The sequence below is a fragment of the Eubalaena glacialis genome, chromosome 11, assembly GCF_028564815.1.
Source record: "Eubalaena glacialis isolate mEubGla1 chromosome 11, mEubGla1.1.hap2.+ XY, whole genome shotgun sequence".
NCBI classification, from domain to species: domain Eukaryota; kingdom Metazoa; phylum Chordata; class Mammalia; order Artiodactyla; family Balaenidae; genus Eubalaena; species Eubalaena glacialis.
Window position 1 is genome coordinate 98,814,199 of NC_083726.1, and position 11,627 is coordinate 98,825,825.

The window sequence follows — 11,627 nt, forward strand, 5'->3', positions numbered from 1 at the left end:
TTCTTAGAAAGGTACAATCTCCTAAGACTAAACCAGGAAGAAATAGAAAATATGAACAGAACAATCCCAAGTACTGAAATTGAAACTGTGATTAAAAAACTCCCAACAAAAGGAAGTCCAGGACCAGAAGACTTCAAAGGCAAATTCTATCAAACATTTAGAGAAGAGTTAGCACCCATCCTTCTGAAACTATTCCAAAGAATTTCATATAAAGGAATACTCCCAAACTCATTCTATGAGGCCACCATCATCCTGATACCAAAACTCGACAAAGATACCACAAAAATTACAGGCCAATATCACTGATGAACATAGACGCAAAAATCCTCAACAAAATACTAGCACTCTGAATCCAACAATACATGAAAAGGGGGGCTTCCCTGGTGGCACAGTGGTTAAGAATCCACCTGCCAATACAGGGGACACAGGTTCGATCCCTGGTCTAGAAAGATTCCACATGCTACGGAGCAACTAAGCCCATGTGCCACAACTACTGAGCCTGTGCTCTAGAGCCTGTGAGCCACAGCTACTGAGCCTGTGTGACACAACTACTGAAGCCCGTGTGCTCTAGGGCCCACGTGCCGCAACTACTGAGCCTATGTGCTGCAACTACTGAAGCCTGCATGCCTAGAGCCCGTGCTCCACAACAAGAGAAGCCACCGCAATGAGAAGCCCGTGCACTGCAACGAAGAGTGGATCCCGCTCGCCACAACTAGAGAAAGCCCACGCACAGCAATGAAGATCCAACACAGCCAAAAATAAAAATTTTAAAAATTAAAAAAAAAAAACGTGAAAAAGATCATACACCATGATCAAGTGAGATTTATCCCAGGGATGCAAGGATTTTTCAGTATCCACAAATCAATCAGTGTGATACACCGCATCAACAAATTGAAGAATAAAAACCATATGATCATCCCAATAGATGCAGAAAAAGCTTTTGACAAAATTCAACATTCATTTGAAAAAATGAAAAACTCTCCAGAAAGTAGGCATAGAGGGAACCTACCTCAACCATACTAAGACCATATATGACAAACCTACAGCTAACATCATACTCAACTGTGAAAAGCTGAAAGCATTTCCTCTAAGATCAGGAATAAGACAGTATGTCTACTCTTGCCACTTTTATTCAACACAGTTTTGGAAGTCCTAGCCACAGCAATCAGAGAAGAAAAAAAAAATAAAAGGAATCCAAATTGGAAAAAAAGAAGTAAAACTGTCACTGTTTGCAGATGACATGATACTATACATAGAAAATCCTAAAGATGCTACCAGAAAACTACTAGAGCTCATCAATGAATTTGATAAAGTTGCAGGTTACATAATTAATACACGTAAATCTCTTGTATTTCTATACGCTAAAAATGAAACATCAGAAAGAGAAATTAAGGAAACAATTCCATTATCATTGCTTCAAAAAGAATAAAATACCTAGGAATAAACCTACCCAGGCAGCAAAAGACCTGTACATGGAATACTATAAGATACTGATGAAAGAAATCAAAATTGACACAGATGGAAAGATATACCATGTTCTTGGATAGGAAGAATCAATATTGTCAAAATGACTGTACTACCCAAGGCAATCTACAGATTCAATGCCATCCCTATCAAATTACCAATGGCATTTTTCATGGAACTAGAACAAAAAATCTTAAAATTTGCATGGAAACACAAAAGACCCCAAATAGCCAAAACAATTTTGAGAAAGAAAAACGGAGCTGGAGGAATCAGGCTCCCTGTCTTCAGACTATGCTACAAAGCTACAGTCATTAAATCAGTATTGTACTGGCACAATAACAGAAATATAGATCAATGGAACAGGATAGAAAGCCCAAAATAAACCCATGCACCTATGGTCAGTTAATCTATGACAAAGGAGGGAAGACTATACAATGGAGGAAAGACACTCTCTTCAATAAATAGTGCTGGGAAAACTGGACAGTTACATTAAAAAAAATAAAATTAGAACATTCTTTAACACTATACACAAAAATAAACTCAAAATAGATTAAAGACCTAAATGTAAGACTGGATACTATAAAACTCTTAGAGGAAAACATAGACAGAACACTCTTTGACATAAATCACAGCAATATCTTTTTTGAGCTGTCTCTTAGAGTAATGGGAATGAAAACAAAAATAAACAAATGGGACCTAATTAAACTCAACAGCTTTTGCACAGCAAAGGAAACTACAGACAAAATGAAAAGACAACCCACAGACTGGGAGAAAATATTTACAAATGAAAAAACCGACAAGGCATTAGTCTCCAAAATTTACAAAGAGCTCATGTGTCTCAATATCAGAAAAACAAACAACCCAATCAAAAAATGGGCAGAAGACCTAAATAGACATTTCTCCAAAGAAGGCATACAGATGGCCAACAAACATGAAAAGATGCTCAACATCGCTAATTATTAGAGAAATGCAAATCAAAACTACAATGAGATATCACCTCACACCCGTCAGAATGGCCATCATCAAAAAATCTACAAACAATTAATGCTGAAGAGGGTGTGGAGAAAAGGGAACCCTGCTACACTGTTGGTAGGAATGTAAATTGTTATAGCCACTATGGGGAACATTATGGAGGTTCCTTAAAAAACTAAAAATAGGGCATATATCCAGAGAAAAACGTGGTTCAAAAGGACATATGTGTCCCAATGTTCATTGCAGCGCTGTTTGCAATAGCCAAGACATGGAAGCAACCTAAATGTCCATCAACAGATGAATGGATAAAGAAGATGTGGTACATATATATACAATGGAATATTACTCAACCATTAAAAAGAATGAAATAATGCCATTTACAGCAACATGGATGGACCTGGAGATTATCATACTAAGTGAAGTAAGTCAGACAGAGAAAGACAAATATCATATGATATCACTTATACGCAGAATCTAAAAAAAAAAAAAATGATACAAATGAACTTATTTATAAAAGAGAAACCGATTCACAGACTTAGAGAATGAACTTATGGTTACGGGGGGGGGGGGGGGGAAGGGGGAGGGAGAGAGTGGGAGGTTGGGATTGACATATACACACTACTATATTTAAAACAGATAACCAACAAGGACCTACTGTATAGCACAGGGAATTCTGCTTAGTATTCTGTAATAACCTAAATAGGAAAAGAATTTGAAAAAGAATAGATACATGTATATGTATAACTGAATCACTGTGCTGTACACTTGAAACTAACACAACGTTGTTAATCAACTATGCTCCAATATAAAACAAAAAAACAAAAAAACAAAAAGAATCGCTAGAACTGTGGTGACACCCAGTGGCCAAAATGTTAACCACTGAGATTTTTAAAATACATATATTTTCCTCGGCATACAGATACTTAATATTGCATCTATTTTATCTTTATATTTTGAGACCAATTTAATAATAAAGTATGAAACAGTCCTGCATTAAGAATATCAGCAATGACATCACTTATATGTGGAATCTAAAAAAATGGTACAAATGAACTTATTTACAAAACAGAAATAGAGTCACAGATGTAGAAAATAATCTTATGGTTACCAGGGGGGCAGGGGGTGAGGCGGCATAAATTGGGAGATTGGGACTGACATACACACACTACTATATATAAAATAGATAACTAATAGGGACCTATGGTATAGCACAGGGAACTCTACTTAATACTCTGTAATGGCCTATTTGGGAAAAGAATCTAAAAAAGAGTGGATATATGTATATGTATAACTGATTCACTTTACAGTACACCTGAAACTAACACAACATTGCAAATCAACTCTACTCCAATAAGAATTTTTAAAAAATAAAATTTTACCCAGTATAAAAAAAGAATATCATCAATGAAATGTGGACAAACCAACATTCTTCAGTATATTTTTAGTAGTAAAACTTTTCCAGCCAGTTCAGGCAGACAAGAGCACAAGGTCATCAAAGGTGACATTCATAATAAAAACTTTTCCACTTGGAGAAAGCAATTTGTATCAGTATGTAGAAAACAAACAAAAGACCAGACACAGACACAGGAGAATTGTAACAGAGACTATTAAGACTTCACATATGGCCCTTTAAATGATGAGGAAATAATGAACAATTCAGGTAACAATGATTCCTCTATCTAGTTCCCCTCCCAAATTGGTATAGGATCTATCCTTCGGTATATTCATTCTTTTGCTCATTCAGGAAATATTTCCCAATGTCCTATTTGAGAAGCAGACTCTGAGAGGGAGATTAATGTCCAGGAGGTTTATAGGGAAGTGATCTTGGGAGGATTGGGCAGAGGGAAAAGATGGGCTGCTATGCAGTCTCAACAACGGCTTCAGCTGACCCCACAGGGAGCTCTGAAGCTAGCATGACCCCTTAGTGTTGCCTCTTATTGGGGAAAGTGGGGAGAACTTTTATCCTCTGGGTCCATCCAGTCATTGGATGTTGGCTACCCCCAGGAAGGGGTGACTTTCAGTGAAGTAGCTCTCTTTTAGCTGAAGCAGCGCTGAAGAGGGCTGACAGCTGAGGCTCATCTGCTGACAATACTCGCAGCAGTTGGAAGAGTAAGTCCTCCAGTATCAAGAGTGATCGGCCTAGCCCATCTCAACATCCTTTGAATCACCACGCTGAAGCCATACGATGCCAATAAAACAGACCAGCCTTCTGACCTTTTGGAACTTAAACAAATGAACACCCATATAAATACTCCAGGCTATGAAGGAAGAGTGAACTTTAAGAGAATAATGGGCACGGGGGGGGGGGGTAAGGAGAGGAAGGCTAATTTTGTCTCTGCTGATTTCTGCATCAGAGTAGAAGGGCAGGAAGGATACAAAGAACTATAACACTTGGACTGAGAAGTGTTTACCTTATTCTGTGGGCAGTTTTGGAGTCACTGTAAGTTTTTACAAAGAGAACAGCAAGCACTAAGTAGACAATCTAGCTGGTAGTAAATTTTCTGTCATCTTTAAGGCCACCTCGAATTGCACCTTCACCTGAAAAGCTTTTCCTGCTTCAAGATTTTTAAGGGCCTCTCTCTACCCTTGGTCTTAGAATAAAATAAAAATTCCTTAATGTAACTCACAAGACCCTGTATGATTTGGCTTTGTTTATTTACCGCTCCAGACTCATCCCTCATCCCATTCCTCTGTCTCTCATCCCATTCCTCTACATTTGTTGGCCAGCCTAGGTGGTGAACTGGTGTCTTATTTATCTTTTTGTCTTCAGGGACTATTACAATACCTTTAACATGCTAAATGCTTTATTGCTGAATTGAAGAAAAGCAAATAGTCCTCACAGATTATTTTGTTGATAGCTGCTTTCCCTCAAAGAACCACAGAATCTAATCAAGATTATTTCCTTTTCAAGTTTATTTTTGTAATAAGAAATTTGAAAGACTCTGCACTGTAATTCTGTGGCCAGTCATCTCCAGTGCCCTAAATACCTATATTTACCATAAATTTGGCATATATTTCTTCTATGTGAAATACTTCTTCTCAGTTAAACATCAGTACAGTTGCAACTGTAGAATGAGAAGGGATCATGGAGATAGTCTATTATATAAGCCCCTCAGTTCATAGTCAAATAAACTAACTTGAGGGTGTTAAATGATTTGAAAAATGCCACCTAGCTAATTAGTGACAAAGTTGAAGCTAGAATCTAGAAGTAGTAATTGCTAAATCAATTCATCACTCATCATCATCATCATCATCATCATCACCGTCAATGCTTAGAGGCCCTACATGAGCCAGGTACTCCTCTAAAGATGCTACTTATATATTATCTCATTTAATCTTCACAATCCTCTGAGGTGATACTATAATATTATTAGCTTCAATTAGAGTAAGGAAGGTAGGGCACAGAGAAGTTGACTAACTTGCCCAAAGTGCATGATGCATAATAATTCCAATAAAAGCCCTCAAACATATCTCTTTTCCCAGCTTCTTTAATTCCCAAAGCTGAACATATCAACATAGATAGTGGATTAAAAATAAAACTCCTTCCATTAGGAAATAGACTCTATCTCCTGACTTCTTGATCTGGGCTGGATAGTCAGCAACTTGCCTCACTTTGACCAGTAGAAATGGGACTGAAGTGACATTGGGTGACTTCTAAGGAAGCCCTCAAGAGGTGTTGCAGCTTCCAATCTCACCTTCTAGCTGCTCTGAGATTGCCATGTTAAGAAGCCTAGGCTACTCTCCTTAAAGTTGAAAGATTACAAGAAGAGAAAGACCCAGACAACAACCAGCATGTGAGTAAAATTCAGATCATTCAGTCATTCTAGCCACTAGGTGACTGCAACCACAAGAGTAAGCCCAGGTGAGACCAGAAGGACAACCCTACTGCACTCTACTCAAGTTGCTGACCCAAAGAACTGTGAAAAATTAAATGGTGGTTGTTTTAAGCAAACATATTTTGAAGTAGTTCATTATATAGCAATAGATAACTGGTACAGTGTATAATATTATCATTTGATTAGTGTTAGCATGGTGTTTCTTTTTCCATCTCATTACTTTTAATTTTTTCTGAGTCATTATATTTAAAGTAGGTTTGTGGTAGACAGCATAAAGTTGGGTCTAGTTTTTTTAATCCGCTCTGAAGATCTCTGTCTTTTAACTAGTGTGTTTAGACCATTCACATTTAAAGTGATTATTGATATAGTTGGATTAAAATTTACCATCTTTGTAACTGTTTTCTATTCATTACATTTGTTCGTTTTTCTCCCACCCCTCTTTTTCTGACTTCCATGTGTTTAATTGAGAATTTTGTACTATTCCATTTTACTTCCTCTCGACATTTTAAAAAAAACATTTTCAGTTGTTGCCCTAGGGTTTACAATATACATTTAAAAATATTCTAAGTCCACCTTCAAATAACACTATACTGCTCCACTTTATGAGTGTATTCCCAAGTCATCCTTCCCATGCCTTGAGACACTGCTGTCAATCATTTCATTTATCCATATGCTATGATCACCCTGGATAGATCAACCAGACAGAAAATCAATAAGAAAACAGCAGACCTGAATAACACTGTAGACCAAATGCACCTAACAAAATATATAGAATATTCCACCCAATACCACCAAAATAAACATTCTTCTCAAGCACACATGGAACATTCTCCAGGAGAGATCATATATTGGGTCATAAAGCAAGCCTTAACAAATTTAAGAATATTGAAATTATGTCAAGCATTTGTTCTGTCCACAATGGTATAAAACTAGAAGTCAATAACAGGAAGAAAGTTGGAAAACTCACAAATATGTGGAAATTAACACACTCCTCATCAACCAATGGGTCAAAAAAGAAGTCAAAAGGGAAATAAAAGAATATGTCAAGACAAGTGAAAATGGAAATACAAGATACCAAAACTTATGGAATGCAGTAAAAGCAGTTCTGAGAGGGAAGTTTATAGTGATAAACACATACATTAAGAGAAAGATCTCAAATAAACCACCTAATTTCAAGGAATTAGAAAAAGAACAAACTAAGCCTTAAGTTAACAGAAAGAAGAAAATAGTAAAGATTAGAAATAAATGAAATAGAAACTAGAAAGACAATAGAAAAAAATCAATGAAACTTTGAGTTGGTTTTTTTTAAAACATAAACAAAACTGACAAACTTTTAGCTAACCAAAAAAAAAAAAAAGAGAGGACTCAAATAAAATTATAAATGGAAGGGGAGACATTACAACTGACACTACAGCAATACAAAGGATTATAAAGGTTACTATGAAGAATTATATTCCAACAAATTGGATAACCTAAAAGAAGTGGATAAATTCCTAGAAACATATATCTTACCAAGACTGGACTCTCAGGCAGCAGCTGGTAAAGAATGTAGTTAAGGTGCTTCCAGGGAAAGAGTGTGAGATGGGTGTTTTTGCCTCCTTCCTCTGCACTGAGCCCTGGTGGGATAGCTTTGGCAAGTGCTCATATGCCCATTAACTATTGCTTCTTCTTTTGAGATAGTCTTTTGGGTCTCATGTATGCAAGCCTCATTGGCTCTCAGAGTCAGGTGTTTTGGGGTCCCATCTATTGGGTGGGAGTCTTAAAAGTTTGGGAGCTAAATGTAATGTCCAAACTCTTCACTCTTCGGGGAGAAGCTGGTAGTTGGAGTTCCCTCCTGATTGTTCCCTACTGTGCTGGGAGTAGGGTTTATAGCAAGAGTGTGTCTCAGCCTTTTTTACCAGTTTCAATGTGTGTATTTTCTCATTTGTCTGATGTTTAGGAATCACCCAGCTAATTTCTGGATTTCTTTTAAAGGAAATTGCTCTGTATGTAGCTGTACATTTGTTGTGTTGGTGTGAGGAGTTCAGGAGTCTCCTGTGTCACCACCTTGGTTGACCACATATCTATGTGATCCACTTATTAAGTGTTAACTTGACAAGTTCATAATACATGGAAACAACCTAAGTGTCCGTCAATGATGAATGAAGAAAATGTGGTATATAGATATATACAGTGGAATATTATTCAGCCATAAAAAGGAGGAAATCCTGCTATTTTCCCAACATTAATGAAACTTAAGGGCACTTATGCTAAGTGAAATAAGCCAGACAGAGAAAGACAAATGCCAAGTGATTTCACTTATATGCAGAATCTAAAAAAAAACAAACAAAAAACCAAAAGAATTAATAGAGAGTGCACTGGTGGTTGCCAGGGGCTGGGGAGTAAGGGAAACAGATGATGTTGGTCAAAGGGTCCGAAGTTCCAGTTATAAGATATGTAAGTTTCTGGGAACTAATGTCCAGTATGGTGACTGTAGTTAACAATACTGTGTTGTACACTTGAAAGCCTCTAAGAGAGTAGATCTTAAATGTTCTCACCACACACACACACACACACACACACACACACATGGAATGGTAGCTGTGTGAGGTAATGGATGTGCTGACTAATATTATTGTGATAATCATTTGCAATGTATACATATTTCAAATCATCACGTTGTACACCTTAAACTTACAAAATGTTATATGTCAAGTATAGCTCAATAAAGCTGGAAAAAAACAAACTGTAATAAAATAAACATGTAATTCAGATGTATAGAGAAAAACAAAATAAAATCGGCTAATATTTAAGTTCACCCATTCTTTCCTCAGCTGTTTCAAGTCTACTCACCCACTCTCAAAGGCATTCTTCATTTCTGTTCCTGTGTCTGATTTCTAGCATTTCCTTCTGATTCTTTCTTATAGTTTCCATCTCTCTACTGACGTTACCTATCTGGTCTTTCATGTTGGGTACTTTTCCCATTACATCCTTTTAGATATTAATCATAGCTATTTAAATTGCCTATTTGATAATACTAACAAGTGTGTCATATCTGAGTCTGGATCTGATGATTACTTTTTCTCTTCAGACTCTGCTTTTTCTTGCCTTTTGTATGCTTTACAATTTTGTTGTTGAAAGCCATGTATGTTATTGGGTAATGGGTACCAAGACACAAAGTCTCTAGTATGAAGATTTATGTTAATCTTTCTAGGAGTTGGGCTGTATTTACTGTTTCCTGTAGCTATAGGAACCAGAGACTTCAAATTCCTCTAATGTCCTTGTTTTTGATTTTGGGACTTCCTTTTTTATTTCTCCTCAGAGAAAGTCTGTGTCTTGTAGTCTTTTAAGCTGTAATCCACTGTTATCATACTAGCAACATGTTGGTGTAGCATAGGATGTAGAAGATGGGGAGCATTCTAAAATCTTCTAAGACTTGGTCTCTTAGTGGGCTTGTCTTGGGAATATGCCTTCACAAGTGTTTCTGTCTCTCCTACAACGTATAGCTTTCTTCTTCCTGCTGCTACTGTTTTTCCTGCCTGCAGCATTCTCTATTTCCTTGATGTCATCTCCCCTGTTGAATAAGGGGGAATTTCCCACCTTAGGTGAGACAGAGAGGTTGGAGTGGAGCAGAGTTCCCTTCTCCCTGTTGGGGTAAGTCTTCTGTATTGCCCTCTGGGGAGATGTCCTTCCTACTGGAGTAGTCCTTTCTTAGGGAGATAGGGTTTCTCCTATCAGGACCATAAGGGGATTTTTCTTGAATCCTCAGACCCGTTCTGTGATAACCTGCTGGCATTTCTGGAGGGAAAGTGTGTCCCACTCCCACCTCCCATGACTGCAGTTTCTAGGAGTTTCTCACTCTCACATTAGTTCCACACAACTTCTGGCAATTTGCAAAATCACTAAATGTTCCCATCAGTTTATGGCATCCAGCAGGTTTTGCTCTAGGCAAACCAATATCAGGTGCTGTTATCTCTGGATGTGATTGTCATGGATTTTGGCCAGTTTGTCTTGTAAGGAAGGGGTTGGCAACTTCTAAGTTCTTTACATGTCAGAGCTGAACATATATTTTCTTGGCTAAGTTTCCCTACTATTGGGCACACAGGAACTAGGAGTCACAAGGGGGTCTGAACTGTCTCTTTGTATTTGGTTTTGAGGGGAATGAAACAAGGACTCCAGTATAATCTATACTTACGCATGGTAATTACAGGAGGTATTTTGTCAGGACGTTTTTTAGGAATGAGTGACTCATGTGCTGATTAAATATAAGACTTGAGAATAGGCTAATAGAGTCATGGTTGGAGAATTACACAGAATAGCTTGATTGGGGTGGAGAACCGCACAAGAATCAGTAGGAACCGAAGCTGGAAGTATTGTGTCCAGAGTACATTTAGACTGGGAAATGTTTGATTACATTCTGTGGTCAGCATGGAGTCACTACAGATTTTGTAAAGGATAACAGCAAATACATAATTAATCTAGCAACAGTATTAGATAAACTGAAGGGACACTGGGCTAGTAGTGTCAAGCTCAAGATTTAGTGTCTGACTAGAAATGAAAAGGAGAAACTGAGGAAGGCTGTGATGTCCCAATGATAAAATCAGACATTTGAGAGATGAGGTACAGGAGTCTGGCCTATAATACAAAGAACTTGAAATGCAACCAGATCTCACAACAGAGATTAGATTTTGGAGTCATTAGATTTTGGAGTCATCTGCATGGAGGTTAGAGCTGAAATACTGAATAGAGATGTGGTCTTCGGGAAGAACAAGAGCTGCGTTTTGAGCCTTTGGGAATGTGTAAATTTAAGGGGATGGGAGAACATAGAGTTAGCAGTGGAAAAGCAAGAAAGATGGGAGTAAAACCAGGACAAGATGTAAAGGAAATTAAGGTAGAAGATGATCCTTTTTTCTTCCAACTTATGTCTGGCCTATAGGGGCAGACTCTGAACTGTACAGATCCACCCAGTCTTGACTGGAAAACAGCTTCCTATATAGCACAGCGTGAATGGCTTGCTTCTTGCTAGAGTTTTACATGAACTCTTTTTATAGTGGAAATAGATGAAAATGTTCCACAGGAAATGGTTAGTGTTTTTATTAGGTAAGCATCCACATTTATGAGCTAATGTCCCATTCTTGGAATCTAACCAGGTAGGAGAGAGATTTGTGCTGGCTGTAAAATTGTGATAATACCCAAATTTAGTACACAAAATTACCATGATCTCCGAGGTAACTGCAAACGATTTACTACAAACCAATATACAACCTTCACAATACATGAATTTCTTCAGACATCTGTATTTGTATTTATGTGCTGTATGTATCCATATATGAAGTACAAGCAGATGCTCCACAGCTGGTATTTAGTGGCTTGTTT